Source organism: Phyllostomus discolor, chromosome 1, assembly GCF_004126475.2.
Source record: "Phyllostomus discolor isolate MPI-MPIP mPhyDis1 chromosome 1, mPhyDis1.pri.v3, whole genome shotgun sequence".
Taxonomy (NCBI): Eukaryota; Metazoa; Chordata; class Mammalia; order Chiroptera; family Phyllostomidae; genus Phyllostomus; species Phyllostomus discolor.
This window is the reverse complement of record NC_040903.2, coordinates 42,557,516-42,583,476: the sequence shown is the minus strand read 5'-3', so window position 1 is coordinate 42,583,476 and position 25,961 is coordinate 42,557,516. Positions and strand designations below refer to the sequence as shown.

Below are 25,961 nucleotides of genomic sequence, written 5' to 3'. Positions count from 1 at the left end.
GATGGGTGCTTTTATGTTTATAATGTTTGCCTTCATCATGGATTCTTCCCTTGGGTATTATGAAGTGTCCTTCTCTGTCTCTTTTTTTGGTCCTTGCTTTGAAGTCTGTTTTGTCTGATATAAGTATTGCTATCCCAACTTTTTTCTTGTCAATTTCCTTGGAATATTTTATTCCAACCCTTCACTTTTAGTCTGTGTAGGGCTTTTGTTCTGAAGAGGGTCTGTTGTAGGCAGCATGTGTGTGGGTCATAATTTTTTGTCCATTCAGCTGCCCTATGTCTTTTGATTGGAGCATTTAATCTATTTACATTTAAAGGTATTTTTGATAGCTACTTATTCATTGTTATTTTACTCCCTTTGTACCTGTGCTCCTCTCTCTCACTCTTTTTATTCCTTTTCTTAAAGCAGTTCCATTAGCACCTCTTGAAGAGCTGGTTTGGAGTGGGTATATTCTTTGAGGCTTCTTTTGTCCGGGAAGCTCCTTATTTGGCCTTCCATTTTAATTGAGAGCCTTGCTGGGTTGAGTAGTCTTCATTGCAGGCCTTGCTTTTCATTGCTTGTAATATTTCTTGCCATTCCTTCTGGCTTGGAGCATTACCATTGAGAATTCAGCTGCTACCCTGATAAGGACCCGCTTGTATGTTACATCCTCTTCCTCTCTTTCTGACTTTAAGATTTTCTCTTTGTATTTGAATTTTGCCATTTTGATTATGATGTGTCTTAGAGTGGGCCTCTTTGGGTTCCTTTTGATTGAGGCCCTCTTTACTTCTGGGATTTGTGTTACTTTTCTCTCATCAAATTAAGGAAGTTTTCCATCATTACTTTTCAACAGGTTTTCTATCCCTTGCTCCTCTTTATTTCTTTCTAGTATCCTTTATATCCATATGATTATATTTCATGTTCTCCTGAATTTTCTTTAACCCTCTTTTTGAGTCTTTTCCTTTTCTTGCTCTTTCTGGGAGTTATTTTCTACCTTGTCCTGCAGCTTGCTGATTCAATCCTCTGCTTCATCCTGATTTTGATTCTTTCTACTCTGTTTTTCAATTCAAAAATTGTATTCTTCATTTCCTCTTGGCTCCCGTTGACTGTTTCTATGTCCTTTTCCATGATGGAGTGATTTTCAGTAAGTTAAACGTAGCTTCTCTGTAGGATTTGATAAATCTCAGTGAGCTCATTGAGCGTCCTTATAACCATTGTTTTGAACTCAGTATCTCATAGTTTCATTGCCTCTATTTCATGAACCACTCTTTCTGAGGATTCCTCCTTTCCCTTCATTTGGAGTTTTTTTGTCTTCCCATTATTTGTGAAATTCTTTTCGTTTGCCTCTGCTTCTTAAAATAACCTGTTTTGACTCTCTGAGTAGTTTGTGTGAACTTCTACAGTGGGAGATCACCAAGATTCAATGGTGCAGTCTCCTTGATATCCTGAACTTGATGCTCTTGTGATGCCCTTTATGCCATTTATGTTGGCTCTTTAGATGTAATTCAATATAGATTGTTGTTGAGTCATTCTTTGGTGAGTCTTTCCCTCTGCCTGGTTGACTAAGGGTCATTGTGCCCACCATATGTTGCATGCTGTTGTGCAGGTACTGCCAAACAAAACCACAACACAGGGGACAATACCACACCCCCTAAAATATCCAACCCCCCAGACATCCCACTATCAACACCAAATGACCCAATCGATAAGGGAGTACAGAGATTAAGACTATTATAAGAAAGGAGAGAAATAAACTGCAGTATAAAATCTAGTGACTTAATATGTACAAACTTGATGGATAAGAAATGAATGTTAAAAAGCTATGCAGGAAAGAAAATATCATTAATCATGGAGAAGACCACAGTGGATTTCCTCTTGGTACCTCCAGTATTTACCAATGTTTTTCCTTTTTGGATCCACCTCTGGTAATATAAGACATTGACCCCATCTGACCTTAGATAGCCTGTCTGAGACTTCCAGGGGTCTACTGTCCCTTTCTATGTCCTTCAATTGTTAATCTAGTCATTCTACACTTGGCAGTCAGGCTTATGCCCTATAGGGAAGGGCAGAATTCCTCCTGGTGTTGGGGCTAATGTTCCTCCACAGGCTGTTGCTGCTCAGAGGGGAATGGTCTGTCTGAACACAATGGCTACTGTAGTATAGGGAATGACTTAGCATGGGGATCCCAGCAGATACTTTCTCAGTTCTCTCCCCAAGGCTTTTGTCCCAAGTATCTCCTCGGGCATCTCTACCCCACTCTGCCCGTCACCTTTGCCAGATCCCTGGGTAAGTGGCTACAAGTGAAAGTTTGTGTGTTGGCTCTTTAATTGGGTCTTTTGAATCTCCATCCATTATCTCTGCCATACAGCAACCTTGCCGCTTTTCAGTGCCGTTGTTACCTATATACTTTTTGGTCTCTAGTGCTCTAGTCCGGAGATCGCAGCTTAGGGATTAGACCCTATACTTCTCAGGGGATCCAACCAGTTGCTTCATTATCCCTCCAGCACTGCCACCTGTGGGCGCCCACCCAGCCCTATTGAGTCACCACCACAGTCCTTATCAGTCAGTTAATGCTGAAGATAAGTCTTCTCTCAGTCCAAGGTTATAAGGCTTCTCTCTCACTACTGTTTAGTTGTTTGTTCTGGGTGATTTCTTCACAATTTAGTTTTAATTCCAGGTTGGTCCTGAGGAGGTCAGTATGGTTTCCGTTCACCCTTCCATCATCATGCCTCTTCCTCACCCATCACTTTACTGAATAATGTATTCACCATTTTGTTCCACTACCTTCTGCCATTTTCAGGTAACTTCATAATTCCATCTCCCCAGTGCTTTTTATCTTTTTGAGCAAAGAACTGTTCCATTCACTTTGTGCAGTCTTCCAAGTAACTGAAATTTTTTCCATTAGTAGAATTTTGTGAAGACCTAAATAAATGGAAATCTGAAATTGCAATGTCTGGTGAATATGGCAGATGAATTAGTACTTCCCAGCCAAACTGTAAAGTTTCTGCCTGGTCATCAAAGAAACATGTGGTCTTGCATTATCTTGATGGAAGATTTTGTGTTCTCTGTTGACTAATTCTGGACGCTTTTCATTAAGTGCTGCTTTCAGTTGGTCTAACAGGGAGCAGTACTTCCTAGAATTAATCATTTGGTTTTCTGGAAGGAGCTCACAATAGAGGACTCCCTTCCAATCTCACCATATACATAACATCACCTTCTTTGGATGAAGATTGGCCTTTGGTGCGGTGGGTGGGTCATTTTGGTTGCCCACGGTCTCTTCCATTACACATTATTGGAAAGTATCCACTTTTCATCATGCATCACAATTTGTTTTAAAAATGGAATGCTTTCATTACATTTAAGTAGGGAATCACATGCAGAAATATGGTCAAGAACGCTTTTTTTCACATAAGTGCTGTGGAACCCACTCACAAAAGCAATTAACACAACCAAGCTGGTGCAAATTATTTTAAATGCTTCACTTGGATATTTTGAGTATGTCATCTATCTCCCACATGGTATAATGTTAATTGTTCTCAATTAATGTTTTGATTTGGTTGCTATCAACTTGAAGTGGTCTACCTTACTTTGGAGCATTGTTCAGCAAAGAAATCTCCAGCATAAAATTTTGCAAACCACTTTTGACACATTTGATCAGTCACAGCACCGTCTCCATACACTGTACAATTTTTTTGTCTTTCAGTTGCATGTTTACCTCTCTTGAAATAACAATGCATGATATGCCAAAATGTTGCTTATCGTCTTCCATCTTTAATATTAAAAGGGCTACCCAAGAATTCACCAATTTTCAGTTTTTTAAATGCACACTGACATGACAGCTGTCACAATATAATCTAACATAATTGTTACAAATGAAGTTAAAGACAACTAAGCACTACTAGAGCTATCGTAAGGAGAAAGTAAACACACATCCTTTGGGCCAACCCACATACTTTGTGAAAACTCTTCTTTTAAAGACAAAATGAGTCAAAATTAAGAATAAAGACATCTATTATTATACTTTATGAAAATATTTCAAATATTCCAGCAGTTACTTGTAAATATTTTTATTAATGTACGAGAATTATTAACCTCCTAAAATAAATCAAATACAGTATAGTGCCAGTAAATTGCTTGCTAAATTGTAGAAACCACATGAAATAATCTAGGGAAAAGTGTTTCCATGGCTATAGTAGAATTAATTAATTGAAGAGTTGAAATCACTGTTTACATTTGCATCTATTACAGTTGCAGCTTTACAGAGAAAACAAATATGTGTTTAAGTCTATAGTTGCTTAAGTTTAATCATTTTCTATGATTGTGAGTGTACTGATATGATGTTAGAGAAGAAAATCTATTACACTTTATCATAAGTATAGTTCATATATATAAACACCATAATATAAAGTATGTATATTATATAGTTTGTCAGCTTATAAAACTACTGACAGTTTAAAGATCTCTGGCTACATTATTCCAAGCTTTTTCAGAAAAGCATAGGTTATATTCATATTACAATATTCTCATTTGCTCAATTTTCTGTTTGATTTTTTCCTTTCAGGAAGACCCACAACATTATCTGAGTTCATGAGGAAAGCTGAAATGTGGCTCATTCGAACTTATTGGGATTTTGAATTTCCTCGCCCACTCTTGCCGCATTTTGAATTTGTTGGAGGACTCCACTGCAAGCCTGCCAAACCTCTGCCTAAGGTAAATCTATCCGTGTTTGCTTTACTTTCTTTACTTTGCATTTTTAGTAGTAATGATTCTGTGTTCTTCATTTAGAATGTCTGATCACACTGAGAAAGATATGGGAATATAAGGAGAGTAACATGAAAATTAGAAATTCATATATTTCTATATTATTACAAGAGTCTGAATGTCATTATCATTACAGAAAAAAAGAGTTATACTTGGAAGACTTTGGAAATCAATTCATTTAAATTGAGGCCTTCTTAATTCAGTACATAAGAAAGTGTAAGTCATAATTCAAATAATTTTAATGTCACTAGCATAGTGCAAGGGTAAGTGATAGGTATATAGAGGAGCAGACACAATTTTTGCTCTCACACAAAAGATATTCAACTTGAAAAGATATAAGCAAGTAATAAAAATTGTGTGAAAAGTATTAGAATAAAGAAAGAACACAATGCTACTATAATGTTAGAGAATATCCCATAGGAATGGATCATACTGCATCAGGAGTGATGACAGCAATCAGGTATAAGTGAGCATAATACATCCCTTTTTCTGTCCCCTTCAAGAACAAAAAAGTGTTATCTATCCATGGACAAAAATGTCTCTGTGGAAGGTCGGATCCAGCATTACATGCCAAGGGACCTGGAAAGAATCTCACCTACCTGTACATCAGGTAATAGGCAGAGAGACATCAGTACTGGCTGTGATGCCTACAGGGTATCATGAATTGTTCCAACCCCCCGTGGCTGCAGTCCAGGAGCATGTAGAAATCCTGACTTGAGCAGTCACCTATGGCTTAGGGAGCTGATGGAGAAGTCCAGATTTCCAGAGGAAAAGTTCCAACACACTATTGGAGAACAAAATACATACATTTAAATGCTTTGGTATGAGGTAGAGAGAAGCTTGAGTTTTGCAGCATTGCTTCTCCTCCAAGACAACACCATTTAAAGCTAAGAGAGAGCTCATGATATCTCCAACAGGGGATAGGACAAGTGACTCAGTGGAGGGTGAGCTTTTCTTGGTATGCTCATTTCCAAAGGGCTCATTTCTCTCACACAGCATCCAGAATATTAAATCAGGAGCTCAGTAAAGGTGAAAGGGACAGATCAGGAGAACAGCACATAAGATTCTCAGAGGGCCTTAAAGAGACACAGTTCCTCCTGACTGCACTCCCTCCTCCATTAGGAAGCCTGACCACAAACTAGGAAGAAAACCTCTCTTACAAATCCCCCAACTAGGCTGTGGGCACCAAAAGTGGACTGCATTCCAAACCCATACTTCCTGCGCTCTACACTCAGCTTCATGTACAAACTGCTAAGCTTAGCAGCAAGAACAGGATTTGGAAGAAGGCTTCAGATCAAGAGCAGAATGCAGGCAAGGGTTTGCTCACAAGGGACACCACAAACTGGAGCTGTAGCACCACCTTCAGGGAAATAGTGAGCCTATCAGCATCTGGCCTGGTGCTATACAGGATGGAGGAAGGACATCCAGATTTAAGAACTCACCCACAAGAGGGAGCCAGAAGCAGAGAACTGGCATATTCATACAAGGTCTGAAAAACCTTATCTATGTCAGTATTGACTAAAGGTATTTCTACCTTGAAAGCAGTAAAGAGAAAAGTAGGTGACTGCTAATTCAAACGCAAAAACCAGCAATGTGAAACTTCAAAGGACATGAAAAAACAAACAAAAAAAATAAATCACCAAGTTTGACAATTTACCCAAATTGTCAAATTTACCCAATTTGACATTATTGTCAATTTACCCAATTTACTCAATAAATGATTTACCCAAAACAAATTCAAACTAGCTGTGTGAGAAAACTCGGTAATCTAGAAGAAAACAGAACCCTGTGTACTGTCACTAGAAATGTAAAATCATTGCAACCATCATGGAAAGCTGTATGGATATTTTTGAGAAATGAAAAAAGTTCTGCCATATGATCCAGAAATCTCATTTCTGGGTATATGTCCAAAAGTAAGAAAAACAGGATATTAAAATATATTCATGAACCCATGTTTGTTGCACCAGAGCCAATAAATGGAAACAACTTAAGTGTCTGTCAACAAATGAATGGGTAAAGAGATGTGAACTACACACTGAGACATAACACACAAAACATAATATAATCCAGCCCTGAGAAAAAGGGAATCCTACCAACTGGGACAACACAGATGACCATGAAGGCAATATACTAAGTGATATAAGTCACAGTGAAAAGACAAATAATGTGTCCTGCACTTACATGTGGAATCTAAAAAGGCAAACTCATAGGAACACAGAGTGGAATGATGATTACCATGGAGTAGCGAAAAGGATATGGGAGGTGGAGAAGAAGTTGATCAAAGGGTACAAACTTGCAACTCAGAGATGACTAAGTTCGGGAGATGTAGTGATTATAGCAAACAGTGCTCTATTATATGATTGAAAGTTTCTAGAGACTAGATATATTCCTAGTCTAGAGACTAAGTGTTCTCACCACACGCACTAAAAGATAACTATGTGGCCAAATGGAGGTGTTCACTAATGCTAAGGTGGTAATCATACTATCATATGCAAATGAATCAACTCAACATACTGTGAACGTTAAACTTACCGAATGTTCTATGTCAATTGTACAATAATTTTTAAAACAAATGCATGAAATAATTATTAGAATGAAAAATTAAACTTAATTTTCATGTTAGAAGGGTTAGGTTATTTTCCAGAGAGAAACAACAATTTAAAGCAAATGATCAGAGAGGCTGAAGAAATTAGTATGACATTTTGATCAGATATCCTTTAAACTTTTCACTCTTTACATATTTGGAGTGAGGGTGTAGTAAGTACATTGAACAATTAGAAATTTCTCTAGTACAGAAGGTAATAAAATTTGAAAACTGATAAGGATTGGGGAACACAGTAATTCTGAAACAACAATGGGTGAACATGACTTTACCAGGAACTTCATATACATTGAACTGAGCTACTCAGGATGTCAATTGTGACCAGATCTCTGCTGCAGAAAGCCCAGCTGTACCTCTCCCACCATGGGGCAGGCAATCCCTGTGGGACTCAGTGAGGTGATGATGAGGGCCCCTCATAGCTAGTTACATGTAACACATTCTACTAAATCATCCATTTTGAATATGCTTTCAGAACAAAAGGTGTCATTTGTAAATAAGCCAGAAAAATAGTCACTCCAATAAGTACCAATTCAGGGATCTTACAACTATTTCATGGAAATTTCAGATAATAATAGCAAACTCATGAATTATAGTGATTCTCCAAGTGTATAGAGTGATTTAGGGAGAGAGGTCCAAAATGTCACCATAAAAAGACCATGAACTCACATGCATGCATGAACACACTGAATATACACCTGGAATGTAAAGTAAATTCTCCTGAAAAATAACTGAGGGTTGATGGAGCAGCTTCAGCACAACAAAAGCAGAGAGATTGCATAGAGAAGGTTGACAAACTGTGAGAACTCTTTGGATTCTGTGGAACTCTTTGGGATTGGAGGTGCCAGCAAGTGCCAATGTTTACATTCTCTTTCCACAGAGAACATGGGCAGAAATTTAATTCAAGTGCTGTAGTTCATGTGCAAGGCCACCATAGTGTGCTATAGCCTGCTTAGCCCACACCCACTCTAAGCTCACGCAGCCGAACTGCCATATCACTGCTGCAACCACATGCCCCTGGTAGATCCCAACTCAGCCAGCCAGTCTAGCAGGGTGCCCCCAGGGTGTGCACTCTGGGAAACTCAGCCTATGCATGCCTTCACTATGGCTAGCCTGTGTGCCTTAAGCAACCACTTCAAAAGCCACTCCATCAGGACAGGTAGCTCTTTATCTAATCCTTAAAAATAAACACAGAAAATAAAACAAATGAGGAAACACAGAAATATGGTTCCAGTGACAGTACAAAAAACTCAGGAGAAAAACCTCTAAAGAAACACAGAGAAGTAATTTGCCTGATAAAGTATTCAATATAATGGTCATGAGGATACTCATCAAACATGACAGAAGAATAGAAGACCACAGTGAGAACATTAACAAACAGTTACAAAATATAAAACACAACCATTTGAAATGAAGAATACAATAACTAAAATGAAAAAAATATATGCAAGAGGAATCAACAGATTAAACAATAACAAAGAATATGGTAGCCACATGGAAGACAGAAATGTGAAAATCAGGAGAGCAAAAACAAGAAAGAATTAAAAGAAAAAAACAAAAATAGTTTAAGAGACCTCTGGAACAACATCGAAAATACAACCATTCACATTAGAGGAGTCCAGAAAGACAAGAAAGAGAGAAAGGGGCAGAAAAACTATTTGAAAAAAAAAATGGCTAAAAGCTTTCTTAACCTGGAGAAGGAAACAGAAGTCCAGGTCGAGGAAGTTCAGAGTTTAAAATAAGATGAACATAAAAATATCCTCACTAAGTTATGTTATAATTAAAATGACAGAAGCTAATGATAAAGAGAGGGTCTTGAAGGTAGCAAGAGAAAAACAGTTAGTTACATACAAGTGAAACATCATAAAACCATCAGGTGATTTCTAAGGAGGAAAGTTATTTGCCAAAAGGCTGTAGCAAAATGTATTTCAAGTACTAAAAGAATAGAACCTACAACCTAGAATACTCTGCCAGACAGGCTTGTCATGGAGCATCAAAGAAAATTTAAAAATTTTCCAGACAAACAGAAATTAACGTTCATCACCAATAAACCAGCTTTATAAGAAATATTAAAAGGCTTTCTTTAAAGAGAAATAAAAAGTCCATAACCAAGAATGAAATCTCACTGGTAAAGCCAAGCATATAATACAACAGACCAACAACTTAAAAAGTTAGTATTGGGGAAAAACAAGGGTAACTGTAATTGAACAACAACAACAACAAAAGGATTAGACACCTAAGCAAAAATAAATAAATAAATCAGTAATAAATATTAACCATGGGAAATAGGTCAATAAAATCATAATAACTATTTACAGAGGTAGATTCTACTAGAAATAGTGGAGGAACACATTGCGAACTACATAATTATGTAACCACAAAACTGCACACCTGAAACTAATGTAAATTAATATTGAATGTCAACAGTTGTTTAAATATAAAATAAAATAATTTTTTGAAAAGCTCGTATAAAGGTTCAAACCCAATAGTAGCAAAATAACAATAAGTGTAGAGGGAATGCACAATAATAAAATGATGTAAAATATGATGTCGAAACAAAACATAGAGGGGCAGTAAAATATAACTCTTCTGTCATGTTTGGAACACTACAAAAATGCATGTGGGTTACAACAGAATGCTATACATATAGATCAATATATATGAACCCCATGGTAACAACAAACCATATATCTATAAAACAGGCCCCCCCAAAACAAAGAAAAAGAACCCCCTACAAAAACAAAAACAAAAAATTAAAACAAATCAGCAAACCAAAAGGGACAAATCAATAAAGGAAGAAAGAAACAAAAACAACTACAAAGGCTACTAAAAAACAATTACCAAAATGGCAAAAGTACACCTATGACCTATTATGTTCAATGTAAATGGAATAAATTCTCTAATAAAAATACATAGTGTGGGGGGCCAAGTTGGCTGCAGAACCAGAGAAGATACACACACATCTGCCTTGTGTGAAACAGCATTTACAGCTAAATCAAAGAGCAATCAATTTTAACAGACTCCCTGAAAGACAGCTGAACGGGAGTATTATATCCAAGGATTTCTAGGAGAAGCTTACACAGGGACTTGTAATAAGGGCAGAGAGGCAGAGAGGGCTGGCCCCTGCACCCAGGTGGGGAAGCTGAGAAGCTGGAAAGACTGATTGGTGGCTGCAAAAGTCTCCCCTAGGGAGTGTGGGGGTCTCAATCCCATGTCAGGACCCCCAAACCAGGGAACCAGAGTCAGGAAGACAAGCCTGCATAGTATCAGGCTGTGACAATCAGCAGGGACTCTACTCTGTCTGCTGGAAAGAGAACGGAATCTGTTAGCATCCCAGGTGTTCTCCTAAAGGGTCAACACACAAGAGCTCACTCTTTGGCACTCACCCAAGGCTCTAGTAGTGTTAGCCAAACTAGGGCATATGCAAGCCATAAAGAGAAGATCTGGGTGGTGAGCCTCCAGAGAAAACTCCAGAGGGTCCACTACTGAGGTCCCAATACTAAGTCAACATCCTGCATCGCCGTCAGGAGCCATAGTCAAGGGTCAGGCTTCCCTGTTCTTACACCACAACCTGGAGCAAGGGGTAAGCACTAACCTGGTCCTTAAAATACTAGCAACACTATCCTGACACACTGGACTCAAGCAGAAAGAATTATTGGCTGCACCCACAGGGACCTGAGACGTACTCTTCTAAGAGTTTGGTAAACTCTTAGAAGGCCAATGAAGCTTACCCCCTGCCCTCAGGTTAAACAGGCTCCACTCTCAACAGAAGACGCCCTTGTCAGGGGCTCTGGCAGCATGACTGTGGAACTAAGGGAAAAGGAGCAGCTCCTCCCCTCCCATGGGACTATGCCCACCCCAGTGAAGGCTGCCTTGATCTGTACCCCCCAAACCCATGGGGCCCATCCTGCCCAGCACAGTTCCACAGCAGGGAAGAGGGCACAGCTCAGAACTGGGAGATGTGGCACACTGCACTCAGAAACCCTTAATGGTCTCTGAATATTTTGCTGCAGAGCCAGAGAGAGGCATGCAGCTCAGTCCCCTCCAGAGGGCTGCCACCATGCCAGCACAGTGCTGCCTTGATCTGTTCCTCCAAGTCACCCTGGCCCCATTAGACTGGGTTTTGTTCTGTGAACAGAAGAGTTCAGAGGGTGCAGCTTAAAGCAAGGCACTTCAAAGAGCAGCTCCATCTGGATCTCTGCAGCATGGCTGCAGAGCAAGGGCAAGGCATGCAGCTTGTCCCCTCTCGTGTGCCAGCACCACCCACAATGGAAGACTAAGTAGATCTGTTTTTATAAATACCACTTGACCCCTCCGGCTGGGCTCAGTTCCTTTCAGGGTGGGCAGCTCAGATCAAGTTGGGATGTTCAGAGTGAACCGCCCTCAGAGGCTCCAGTCTGGGGCTTCAGCAGTCATGGCTAAGGGTGGGGTGCAACTAGCAGCCTCCTGTGGCCCAGCCAGTGCCACACACATACATGTGTGCAAATACATGAAACAAAAAAATTCAAACTCATCAATCGTGTCCTCCAAAGGAACTAAGGGATTAGGTTTGTTAAAAACAGCCACTGGTTGAAAAAAAACGGAGGTGCCTCAAAAAATTGAAAACAATGACCAGTTGGTTTGGATGTATATCCAAAACAATGACCAAAGAATCCTGATATTTCCACACCCAAATTCATAACACTATTCACAAGAACCAAAAGGTGCAAACAACACAAGGGTCCATTGATGGATAAATCAATAAACAAAATAGGGTATTTACACAGACAGGAGTACTGTATGTTGTGTGCCCTTGAGTCCGCTCCTACTCCTGAAGACCTTATGAATGAGTGATATCCACAAAATCCTAGCCTGAGCAGCCCTCACAGCTCCTGTAGCCTCATGCCTATGGCTTCATTTATGGAGTCATCAATCTCACATTTCATCTTCCTCTTTCCTGCTGCCTTCTGTTTTCCCAGCATCATTAGCTTTTCAGAAGAACCCTGGCTTCTCATCATGTGCCCAAAGAATGGAAGTCTCAGTTTTGTGATTTTTGCCTTTGGAGATATTTCAGGATGAATTTGCCCTAAGACCCACTTGTTCATCTTTCTGGTGGATCAGAGTTATCTGTAGAGGAATACTAGTAACCCTTAAAGTTCGGGGAGATTCTAACAAATGCTGGAACATATCTGAATCTTAAGGACTCCACCCACAGGGACATGAGGCGTACTCTTCTAAGAGTTCGGTAAACTCTTAGAAGGCCAATGAAGCTTACCCCCTGCCCTCAGGTTAAACAGGCTCCACTCTCAACAGAAGACGCCCTTGTCAGGGGCTCTGGCAGCAGGGAAATAGGCCACTCGCAGAAGACAAATCCTGTATTCCACTCATATAAGGTATCTAGACTACTCAAATTCACAGAAACAGGAAGCAGAATACCATTTGTCAGGGATGGGTGAGATGGGTAGAAAATGGAGAATTACAGTATAAGAAAGACAGTTCCCATATGCAAGATGAGAAAGTTCCAGATCTGGGTTGAACAACAAGAATACAAATGCTACTCCACTGTACACATAGTAATAAATAGATAAGATGTTTGCTTTGTATTATGTGTATTTTATCACAATCTTAAAATACAGGCACTACACTAGTAACTACTTACAATAAGTAATTTTCTCTCTTTAGTTATTTGTAGCAATGCTTTCACTAGTGTTCACTCTGCTGTTGCTCTTTTGTGATGGGAAAATTTCTTCCTTCACGGGAAATGGAACAGTTTGCCCAGAGCTCTGAAGATGGTATTGTGGTGTTTAGCCTGGGGTCGATGGTCACTAACTTGACAGAAGAAAATGCCAGTACGATTGCCTCAGCCTTGGCCCAGATTCCTTAAAAGGTTAGACAAAGTACCTTAGAGTGGAAAAATAATGAATACGTTAATCTTTGTAAAGTGTCTGATTGCAGAAATTCCTGTGTGAAAGGTCAACTCCAATGATAGCTCCAATTTATCACAGATAGCAATTTAAAAACAAAATGCCCATGGCAGCTGCTAAAGTGATGAAGAGGGTGTTTTGTTTGGCAGTAACATTGGCATTAACGTGGTGACCACAGAGAAGTGTATTTCAGAGGTACAAGGTAAAGTTTGGCATTATAACAGCACTGTAGACAGGTCCATATATCACCAAATTCTACCCTGTCCATTGCTCCTTTTTCGTGCAAGAATCCTAGGGAACTGTGTACACTACAGATGTTCTCAGAGAGCAGTTACATCTTAACAGTAACATAAACTAGGGATGATAACAGTCTGAAAGGCATCATGCAGTTTAGTCTTGCCAGGTAATCCAGGCTTCCCTTACTTTCTCTGAATTTTGTAACTGAGCTATTCAAAGTGTTCTTCAAGGTGATATTCAGAGAAAGGATGTCCATGGCTCAGCAAGGTTCTAAAGCCAGCCTCATTGATTTAGAGCAACATAAACAGAGGTCTGTAAAAAAACAAGAGCGAAACCTCCTAGGTGGGGTGATCCATGATAAATTCTAAAGCAGGAGACATAAAAGATAGGGTGGAGGTTGGTCCAGCCCTCAAGGGGGCCCTGTGTTTAGTAAACTGTGGCCCAGAAACAACCCATCAGAATAATAACCTCTCTTGCTTGAAGAACAAGGGAATATACTTGTAAAAAAAGAGTCAACCAAAAGCAAGCCTGGTTTGGGACTACTTCAAATGTCTTCTCCTTAAAATATGTTAGTAAATTTCCTAATACATAAAATACACTTGAACTCTCTGAGTATTTGAGAGCTACTTTTAGATTTCTAATTGATGGGCATTTCTCCCTATCACTTATGCTAATTTGCTGGAAAACTGAGGTTACTTTAACACTCACATAAGGAATAGATGTTAACTACTTATAAACTAGAATCTGTCTTATGAGACTTTCCTAGAAACTTGAAAATCTAAACCTGATTTAGGTGCTGGACTTGGAAGTTGCTTGGCCATTTACCATGAATTAACCACATTAGACAAACCTGTCTGTGCATCGCAGCACATTGTGAGGTGTAAATCGTCAGTTGAATAAAATTTATCCTTATAATCCTATTTGATCTTTTCAACAGCTATATTATGATTTATGAAGTGCCAATGGGCTTTCAAAAGCTCTTATACATTTTAAGAGAATTTCTAATCCTAGCTAGATTGATAACACAAAATACATGTAAAAATTGTCACCTGAAATTTTTCATAAAGGGAATAGTGATTCATAATTAGACATCTTAAAGAAGCTAAATTTACCCCTAAAGCAGAAATTATTTATTATTGAAAATAAATTGTTTAACATCAGAATGATTTAATTTTCACAAATAGCTGATAACACTTATTTTGTAATTCAAATTATGTAATAGTCAAATAAAATAGAATATGGAACTAGTGAATATAACTAAACTACTTCACTATCATACAGAGAGAATTGAACAGGTTAATATTAAATCTGGAAGATGAAAGTTGATATAATAAATAGTTAAAACAATATAAGTGTGTAGATTATTAGTAAGTTGCTGGGATTTGCACTACAATTGTGACTACCCAAAACTTGGTATATGCTTGAATGAGTCATTGATAATCTCATTTATCTAACTCCTAAATCATGATTGCACTCATACCTGACTGAATATAAAAATAAGTACATGTCATAGGAGTATTTACTCCTCTTCAATCAGTGATTCATTGGTTCCCATTATCTAACACGTCTTGTCCTCTTTTGCTTATCTGTAAGATGGAGGGGTTGAACTAGATGTCTCTGAATCTGTTCAAGATTTAACATGTCATAATTTTGAAATTTGACTCATGGAAAGTTGATTTTCTTTACCCTAACAGGTTATATGGAGATATGAAGGCAAAAAACCAGACACGTTAGGACCAAATACTCGCCTGTATAAATGGATCCCCCAGAATGACCTTCTTGGTGAGACTCTGGAAAACACTGAAATCAGCATCAGTTCATACAGAGTGACGAACAGTTCACTAGGAAAGAAGTGTTTTCAACATTTCTTATTGAAAACCTCAGAAATAAAAATTAACTTCCTTATATGTTTTTCACAGTCCTGAGTGGAAATGAATAAGACATAACAGTTGGCATCTTATTTTACACAGTCACATTCCTTATGGCCACAAAGAAAATACTTTAATTTCATGTGCAATTTCCTCTCACACAGAGTGCCTCTACAACTTCTGGGTTATCACCCTGTCTCCTAACTTTCTCCTTACACCAAACCTTTAACCCACTTAAGGGTGTAAAAGTGCCCTTGAAAAACATTAGCCCATCTTTTGATACCAGTGACTCTCCATTTGCTCTTGGAAAAAAGTCAAAATCTCTTTCTGAAGTAGTAACATATGTCTTCATGCTGTGTAGCTTTTCTTCCTCTGACCCTGTGCCACCGCCATCACTTCACGTGCCACCTTGACGCCCTACATATCAGAATCAGTGACTTCACCATTGTATTTAGAGACCATGTTCTAACATGCCTCACCACTTTTGTTTATGCACTTTTTAAATTTTTATCCAGATTATTCTCTTCCAACTTGTCCACTGGCAACTTGTATTCATTTTCAAGTCATCAGAAATACACCCATCTTCTAAGTAAGCCTTCACTCTCTCTCCAGAAGATGTAGGGGCCTCTTCCCTTGAATTCTGAAAGACATTTTAATACAGTCTGAAGTGCATACTAATCTGGTACTAAATATACCTTTATTTCCAAACACTCATTTTATTCCAAGATTTATAATTCATAATTTACTTAAATTCACTGAATCCTAGGTCATCCAAAAGCCAAAGCCTTTATAACTCATGGTGGAACCAATGGCATCTATGAGGCCATCTACCACGGGATCCCAATGGTCGGCCTCCCTTTGTTTGCGGATCAACATGATAACATCGCCCACATGAAGGTCAAGGGAGCAGCTGTCAGATTGCACTTCAACACAATGTCTACTGCAGATTTGCTCAATGCGTTGAAGACAGCCATTAATGACTTACAATGCCTTTGTAAGTATCTCATTTGTTAATAATATTTATAAAAAGTTCTCTTGTCAAGGATGCATGTGAGCTTCATTCCATTGTAAGAGGCTAATTTTGAGATTATTAACATGATTTAAGACATCTTAAGTCTACTTTTATTTTCCACCACTCATTTATTTCAAAGTTATATTTTAACTCCATATTTTTAATGGGTAGCCAACTAGTGCAACAGTTTTCTTCTCCAGTAAAATAAAATTTTATAGATAATTGCAAAGACACTTCCTTAAAAAATATGATAGAATACATAGAAGGAATAATCATGAACTAGAAGATAAATCATAGCATCTTCCAATTCAATACCTAACGTGTCTGAAGCTATAAATCTCTTTATACTCAAAAACTTATTTTCTTCTAATCATTTAAACAGATTTATGGATACTATGTACATAACGATATGTAGTATGTTTACAGACCTATGGACTTATTACCATAATATAAATTTAGGATATTTTTACCCTCCCAAAAAGACATGTCATATGCCTTAGAAGTCACTCTCCGCCCCTTTGCACAAGTAACCATTAATCAACTTTCTGTCTCTATAAATTACTCCTTTTAGACATTTCAGCATAACAGGACCATAGAATGTGTGGTTTTTTGAAACTGGCTTCTTTCACACAGCATAATGGTTTTTAGTTTCATCCCAGTTGTAGCTTTGCAGGGCTGAATAATAATCTATGATATAAATATAGCACATTTTACTTATCTATTTATTAGTTTGTGGACATTATGCTTGTTTCTAAGTTTGCCTTTATTATAATATTGCTATCTAAGATTTTGTGTCAATATATGTAAAGATGTCAGTAGTCACAGAAAATGTAAACAGGCTAAATCACTTAAACACAAGCCAGACTGGATTTTAAAAAATAACTCTGTATGTTACTTAGAGGGTATGTTTAAATAGAAGTTTACAAGAAGATTATAAAAAGCTAGAAAAATGATCTATTTCAACAGTGACCATAAAAAAGACTTACATATGCTATTATCAGACACAATACCAGAAGTACCACTAAAAATAAACATAGAATTTTTCTAATAATAAATAGGTTGTTTCAAAACAATACAGATTATTAATGGGTAACACCTATTAATAAACCCCAAATAAAAAAGTAAAAGTAAACAAAAAAGTCCAAAATACAAGTTTTTAATCATAGTAGGATGTTTTTAAAGATCTTTATTCTATAATATAAAAAGAGGAAAAAATAAATAAATACAATAAAAGATTTTAAACACAATTTTAAAATGCAACCTTTTGACACATATGTAACAGTGGAGAATGTGTAATTTTTGAATACATAAAGTATGAACACAAGAAAAAATAAGGAATTCAACATACATGCTGCAGATTCAAAAGCCGAGATTCATATTTGAAATCTGTCAAATTGTAAAGGGGATATGTCCAACCAGACTAGAAATAAATTTAAAAAATTGGTCTGGCTGGCGTAGCTCAGTGGATTGAGCGCGGGCTGGGAAACAAAGTGTCCCAGGGTCGATTCCCAGCCAAGGTACATTCCTGGGTTGCAGGCCAGAACCCCCAGCAACCGCACATTGATGTCTCTCTCTCTTTCTCTCTCTTTCTCTCTCTCTCTCTCTCTTTCTCTCTCTCTCTCTCTCTCTCTCTCTCTCTCTCCCCCTCCCTCCCTTCCCTCTCTAAAAATAAATAAATAAAATCTTTAAAAAATCTAAATTGTTAAAATTAAACAACACATTTCTAAATAATTCAGAGTCAATACTGCAGTCATTATCATACATGCACCTTCTTCTCAGCAATTTCAGTTCTAGGTATATACACAACAGAAATGTATAAATATGTAAACCAAAAGACATACACAAAAATAGTTGAATCAGCAATAGTAGAAATAGCTAAAATATATGTTAACAATTCAAATGCCCATTTAACATTATGAAGCAATAATGTGCTACCATCATATACTGAATACTTTACAGGAATGGAATCAACCAGTAATTGCTATGAAGACAAAAACTAGTAAGTATTACTATATGATCCCCATACATAAAAAGATAAAATAATCTATGATATTAAAGGTAATTATAGAAGACACTTGAAGAAGGAATTTGTGACTAAAAGTTCCAAGAAAATGGGAAACTATGTAGCTTGTGGTATCCTATATCAGTATCTAGGTAGTAGGCACACTGATGTATTTACTTCATGACAATTTACCAAGTAATTATAAAATATGAAATATTGAGTGGCTTACTGAGGATATGTACATTTCTCTTATGTCTATATTGTATGCCACTTACATGTGAAATTATAATAATTTCCACATAAGCCTGTGCTACATAGATTCCTAGCAAAGACAGAAATCAGTCTATAAGTATAACTTGCTACCTCCCCAAAACAAAACACAACAAAACAAAGCACTGTATTTTGTAAAGTATACCCTACATTTCAGTATAGACATAAGAGAAATGTACATATCCTCAGTAAGCCACTCAATACTATCTCTTAATAAGCCAAATAATGAAATAATGTATATTTCAAACAAATGACTGGTTAATCACACTATTGTTACAAGCAAGAGGAGATGAAGGCATAAGGTCAAATTTAATAAAGAATCAATGACCAACCAAGAACTGATTGCCAACTGCCAGCACAAAAGTACAACTCCCTTCTTGCTGGAGCAGGTTTCTAGAGAGCAAAGTAACAAATTGGAAGGCTGGCTGATCTCTTTCAAGGTCTGCTTTGAGGGTTATCACCACTGTCTAAGGGATTCATGTTGCCAGGACAGGAAGGAATGCCCAATGGTCTCTGGAGAGATTTTTGGTTAGTGAAGAGTCACTCTGCCCAAACCAAATCTCTCAAATAGTCCTAAAAACTTCAGTATCTATAGCCTAGATGTTTCCTGGCCATAGTGGCTTCACCACACTTTCTCATCAATAAGCCCCCAGGTGGGGGCTAGAGCCTCTGCTTATGAACAAACATATGTAGAGTGACATCCCAACAAAAATGTCTTCATTCTTACATCAAAGCAAATACTTTACTTTTTGTAGTGAACAAGTGAATTAAAAAGGACTTAACTCATAAACAAGTGGATTTGAAATCACATAAACCATTTAAAGATCTATGGATCAAAAAGTGAAAGAAATCAAAACCTTAGAAGAAATGCCCTGGGTGCTATTAGTGTGGTCAGCAAAAGCTTCTCTGAGACATGACATTGACCCAAGGCCTCTGTCAGAAGTTAAATGCAGCCTTGGGTGTTGCAGGGGAGCCTACTCTAACAGGGGGACAGAGGAGAAGGAAAGTACAAAAGTGCTGAGGTGGAAACACACGTGGCAGCTTCAGTGAACAGCCCGAAGGCACAGGTGCCAGCAAGACAGTGTGCATGGGAAAAAGAGATAGGACAGGTGGTTACCAAGGGTCTGTCCATTGTCACACTGAAAAATTCAACCAAGTAAATTTGAAGATCGAATGGACTGTATTAAATGATTCATGAATGGGGCAAAAAACAACTAGCAACTAGAAGGGTTCTAAGAGGTTTTGTACAAAATGGAAGGTTTGTATAGGAAGAAGGTTGTAGTGGAGGAATTCTTAGCAAAAAAAAAAAAAGGGACTGTTTTTAGAATGGGCATCTCTTTCCAGGAATAAGACTGTGTTACCAAAACAAACCCAAAACTAGTTTGCATCCTTGTCTCACAAAATAGAAAAATATAGTTCAAGGATGACAATAGTGAAAATAAGATTTGTTTCAGTTTTGTAGAGGGTAGAAATTCTGGGAATCAGAACCAGTCACACCTACATTTGAATGCTCAGGCTTTTTCTTGGGATGAGAGCGTGGGGGTAGGTTTTCCCTTTGGTGTGATTTCCTATGGCTGTGGGGCACTGACCTGCTGTCTTTTGTGGGAGTAAGGGGTGGGGGAGCTGAAAGGGAAGTCCTGCAGCTTCTTCCTAAGTTCACTTCTTTTGTTCAGGTGCACTCTCTGTTTTCATGAGCTTTCCTCCCTTCCCTAAACACCTGTGGGATATCTCAACTGCAAGGAGAAGTATCAGAAGAAGTCCCAGACCAGGATAATTTAATCTAAGTATTCTCTGGCTAGGGAGGAGAAGAATAAACCATTTGCTCTTAAATGTCCTTGGTTAGGAGAGATAAGTCCTTGCGATTCACCAGCTGGCTATAAGTTGTTCAAAGTCTTTGACTTTGTTTAATACTCTTTTTAAATTACTTTATTGTTCACACTATTATAGTTATCCTAATTTTTCCCTCTTTGCCCCCCTCCACCCAGAACCTCTCCACTCCCTCAGGCAATCTACACACTGTTGTCCATGTCCATGGATCATGTATATATATTCTTTAGCTACTATATTCACTATGCTGCCATTTACATCTCCATGACTATTTGGTAACAATCAATTTGTACTTCTTAATCCCTTCACCTTTTTCACCCACCCCCCTGACACCCCTCCCACCTCACAACCATCAATCAAAACAGTCTCTGTATCTATGATTCTGTTTCTGTTCTGTTTATTTTGTTTTTTAGATTCAGTTTTTTATAGATACATATTAGGTGACTTTTCAATGTTCATATTTTTTATCTTCTTTCTTTTAAAAAAGACCCTTTAACATTTCATATAATACAGGTTAGGTAATGATGAAGTCCTTTAGCTTTTTCTTGTCTGAGAAGTTCTTTATCTGTCCTTCAATTCCAGCAATAGCTTTGCTGGAGGAGTAATCTTGCTTATAGGTCCTTGCTTTTCATCACTGAATATTTCTTGCTATTCCATTCTAGCCTGCAAAGTTTCATTTGACAAATCAGCTGACAGTTTTAAGGAAGCTGCCTTGTCTGTAACAAACTGCTTTGTTGCTTGTTGCTTTTAAGATTCTCTCTTTGCCTTTAAACTTTGGCATTTTAATTCTGATGTGTCTTGGGTTGGACCTCTTTGGGTTTATTTCGTTTGGGACTGTCGACACTTCTTGAATTTATATGTTTATTTCCTTCACCAACTTAGGGAAGATTTCTGTCATTATTTATTCAAACAGGTTTTCAATTTCTTGTTCTCTCTCTTCTCCTTCTGGCACCACCATGATGCAAATATTGATATGCTTGAAGTTGTAGCAGAGGCTACTTACACTATCCACATTTGTTTGTATTCTTTTTTCTTTTTGCTGTTCTGATTGAATGTTTTTGCTTCTCTATATCCAAAATCACTGACTTATTTCACAGGTTCATCAGCTCTACTGTTGATTCCCTATAACTTTTTCTTCATTTCACTTAGTGTACCATTCATTTCTGATTGGTTCCTTTAATGGGTCCATGTCCTTTTTCATGCTGTTGAAGTTCTCTCTGAGTTCATCTGCCTTCCCCTAAGTTCACTCAGCATCATTTACAACTAGTGTTTTGACCTTTGTGTCTAGTAGGTTGCTTGTCTGCATTTTGTTTAGTTCTTCTTCTGGAGTTTTGTTTTGTTGTTTCATTTAGGCCATGTTTCTTTGTCTCTTCCTTTTGGCAGCCTCCCCGTGTTTTGTTTCTATGTAGTGAGTAGAGCTGCTATGACTCCCTAGCTTGGTAGAGTGGCCTAAAGTAGTAGGTTTCCTGTAGGGTCCAGTGACACAGCCTCCCCATCACCCAAGCTGGGTACCTGAGGTGCACCCACCATGTGGACTGTTTATACTCTCCCCTTGTAGTTGAGCCTTGATTGCTGTAGGCAGGTCAATGAGAGGGATTTACCCAGGTCAACCAGCTGAAAAGACTGGCTGTGACCACTGACCACCAACCTGTGACCACTGTAGAAGATCAGCTGTGCACAGACCCACTCCACAGGGCAGCACTTACATCAGCAGGGCTCTGGTACATGCTGAGTACACCTCTTGGGTGTGTTGCTTGTGTACACAGTTGTGTGGTAGTGCTTCAATATGTTAGGTAGCTGTCCACCAGGTACATTGGCTCTGTGGTCTCCTGGAAGGTACAGGCCAAGATCAGCCAGCACTTATGTTCTGTCCAGGGTCACCCAGTATAAGCTACAAGACAACCTGAAAATGGCTGCCATTTGTGCTTGGTGTGGAGGTGTCCAAACAAGGCCAAGCTGTGAACCAGCACCAGCTATTGTGGGTACCAGGCCTCTGGCCACTTAGCAACAGGGCAGAGCTCACTGAGGCCAGATGCAACTTGTTTGAGAGAATTTAGGAAAACCTGAGGCATGATCCAAGACAAGCCATTTGTTGAAAAAGCCACTGTTAACAGCTTGGGAGAGTCCAAAAGTTAGGTGGGGTAGAGCCTCAAAAATCACAAGAGTGGGGCAAGTAGTGTAAGCCAGGTTGATGGAGTCTCATACATGACACCTGTCAGCCAACTCTGTGAAGGAAGGGTTTAGAAAAGGACCAATGGCCTCTGTCACCACTTTTGTCTGGGAGAAAACTGCTGCCAAGCCCTCGCCCTGATATGAGACAAATCACTTCGATCTCATATGTCTCTGATGCCTTTCAATGTGCTGCTCCCAAGCCAGAGCTCATATGGTGTAAGTCTGAGGAGGTCTGTGTGTGGGCCCTTTGAGAGAAACTGCATAGCAAGCTAGCAGTTTCTGTCTTCCACAGCCCTAATTCCCACTGTTTTCTAAAGCCATAAGTTATGCGGACTGATACTCATAGCACCGAGACCTGGGCTGAGCACTTCCAGTATGGGGCTGGGACCTCTTGCTTCTGAGATATCACCCCTGATTTTTATCTGCCCCATGTGGGTGTGAGACCAACCTGTTCTGCATCAACACCCCTACAAAGAGTTTCAGTGGTTTTTTTTTTTTTATTTCCGTAGATGTAGGACTTCCATTAAGCTCAATTTCTGGCAATTCTGAGCACTGGTTGTTCTGTAGTTTAGTTGTAATTTTGATGTGGTGATGTGAGGAGGCAAGCCCTGTTTACCTAGGCCACCATCTTACCTTTCACCTTGTCTCAGTTTCCTCATTCCACTTGCCCAGGAATTTTCCTAGCTTCTTACCTTCCTGTCTAAATGGGAAGGGTTTATAATGCAGATTGCATCTTCTTCCTACGCAAGACGTACAGGACCTAAGTGACAGATGACCTCATTGGACTGAGTAGAAAATTCCAGACTGGTAAATAAGCATTATATTTATAGAAGAAGTTGAAACTTCAATTAAATCTGCTATTAAATCAAGGTTTGGCATAATATTCATTTAGCAAAGTAACACCATTTACAGCCTATGATTTTCTTTGTTTGTTTGTTTTTGTTTTTGTTTTTTGGTTAATACCATGTAGGGTTTTGTTGTCCTAAAGAGATTTGGAATTTATTCTAAATGGATTGAGAAGCCAAGCGGAAATTTTAAACAGGAGAGTGTTATACTTTCATGGGTTTCAAAACAATGTCATTTTGGGTGAGAAACACACAATAGGTTGAAGAGAAGAGTAGAAACTGAAGGGCTAATGATGAAATATTTCTCCTGCCATGATACAATTTCTCTTTAAAAAATTTGAAGCCCTGGCTGGCGTAGCTCAGTGGATTGAGCACGGGCTGCGAACCAAAATGTTGTAGGTTTGATTCCCAGTCAGAGTACATGCTTGGGTTGCAGGCCATGACCCCCAGCAACCCACATTGATATTTCTCTCTCTCTTTCTCCCTCCCTTCCTTCTCTAAAAATAAATAAAATAAATTGAAAGCATTGCCCTAAACTGCATTTCATCATCTGATTTATGTATAGGAAAGAATATTCAAAACTATCAAAAAACATTTCTAAGTTTATTTGAACCAATAAGCAAGGAATGGCCCAAACAAGATCCACAAATGAGAACATGTTCTGGAGAATGGCAGTATGGCAGTTCTGTTTTTGCATTTAGAGTCAAAGGAGAGAATGTAAGAAAGGTTATATGAAGTCCATTTGTGGTAGATTAAGGAGGTGGGAGAAAGTGGGAGTTGGTGGGGTAGAGGGAATCTCTAGGATAATACAAAAAGTGAAATGGAGAGATACATACTTCTTTTACATGGTAGGTACAGAATACTTCTTTCACATTGGTGGGTCCAGAATAGGTAACATTTTACATTTATAGTAAATGCAGCTGGTATGTGGGCAATAAGAAATGTTTGAGGTCATTGTCTTCTATTGCTCAAAGTCATGCCTTTGAGAAATTACTCAGGCATTTCAAAGGTATGTTATCCCTGATGCATAAGAACAAAGGACTGGCTATTTTACAGTGCAGATTAACCTTTTACCCAGGAAGCTATTGGCCTGGGATGAGACTACTCACCAGGACCCACCCAGTTAGAAATTTACGATCAGATCATCCTGCATGGTGACCTTGTATCACTGAATTTGTCCAGCCCGCCATGTGGCCCCTTTTTCATTCACATGAATAGTAGCCATTAGAATGGCTCCTATGATTCCTCTGCTACAAAAAGGTGACTCTCCCACCTTATCTCCCATCTTCACTTTGTAAAATATTTGCCAGCAGAAAATTTCAACTTTAAAGCAAAACCATCTATGAAGATCCAAATAAAAATATCCCTCTTCTGCAATTCTATGACATTTATTTGAAGCACATGTATGACACTTCAGAAACCTTTCATGGGAGTAATTCACTTAAGCAAATTAATTCCTTTCAACGTTGGTATCTTTGTGTTTCTCCTTCAGATATAAGGAGAATGCTATGAAATTGTCAAGGATTCACCACGATCAACCTATAAAGCCCCTGGATCGAGCAGTCTTCTGGATCGAGTTTGTCATGCGCCACAAGGGAGCCAAACACCTGCGGCCAGCCTCCTATGACCTCAACTGGTTCCAGTACCACTCTCTGGACGTGATTGGGTTCCTGCTGGCCTGTGTGGCAACTGCTATACTTGTCGTCACAAAATGTGGTCTGTTTTGTTGCCGGAAGTTTGCCAAAACAGGAAAGAAGGGGAAAAGGGAGTAGTGTTCTGAAGCCTGAAGCTGGCATATCTTATAGATGGGACACCCCCAGTTTATTATTCCAGTAAGAAGTAGTTGCTTCTCCTGGGACAAAATGACTTTTCACAAGTTAGCTTCTCATTTCAAAATTTGTTTTCCAGTGATTTAGATCAAAATTTGTTTTCAAGGGATTTCTACCTCTTTAAAGTTTATCAATCTGTCATGGCAAAGGTAAATTTGGTAAAAATAAAACAAATAAAACCATATATATATATATATATATATATATATATTTAACTGTGTTATTCCAATTTTAAAGATGTGCAGGAAAGAAAAGTTTAACTGTCTCAAGCATTACACAAGGACACAAGAACTGTAAGTAGTCTGTCCACGTGTCAAAATTATTTCACAAATACTCAGAATATTTTAGCTACATTTTGCTGCAAAATTCTGTAGTCTCATTTTTTGCTAGAGAAACTATTAAATAATTAGAACTGTGTACAAAGATTCACCTTTCCATTTGATTTTGAGAGACCTGCAATGCTCCCTGGTTTTGCTGTATATCCAGACTCAGCATCACTTGTGATTTGATGACTGGGATATCGCTTGCTTTCAACTAGTTTAAGTTAATTTGCCATCTAAACATACATGGATTTAGAAATATAACAACAGCTAGCCACTTCCTGTTATAAAACAGAGCTATTTATGAACAACTGGTTTCAGTAACAAATTTTCTTTA

The 25,961-nt window shown here is 38.4% G+C and overlaps 1 pseudogene; it reads left to right on the top strand.

Annotated features, from left to right (window-relative positions):
• Positions 1-25,379, top strand: part of LOC114492901 — a 34,113-nt pseudogene extending 8,734 nt beyond the window's left edge.
• The last annotated feature ends 582 nt before the right edge of the window (positions 25,380-25,961 follow it).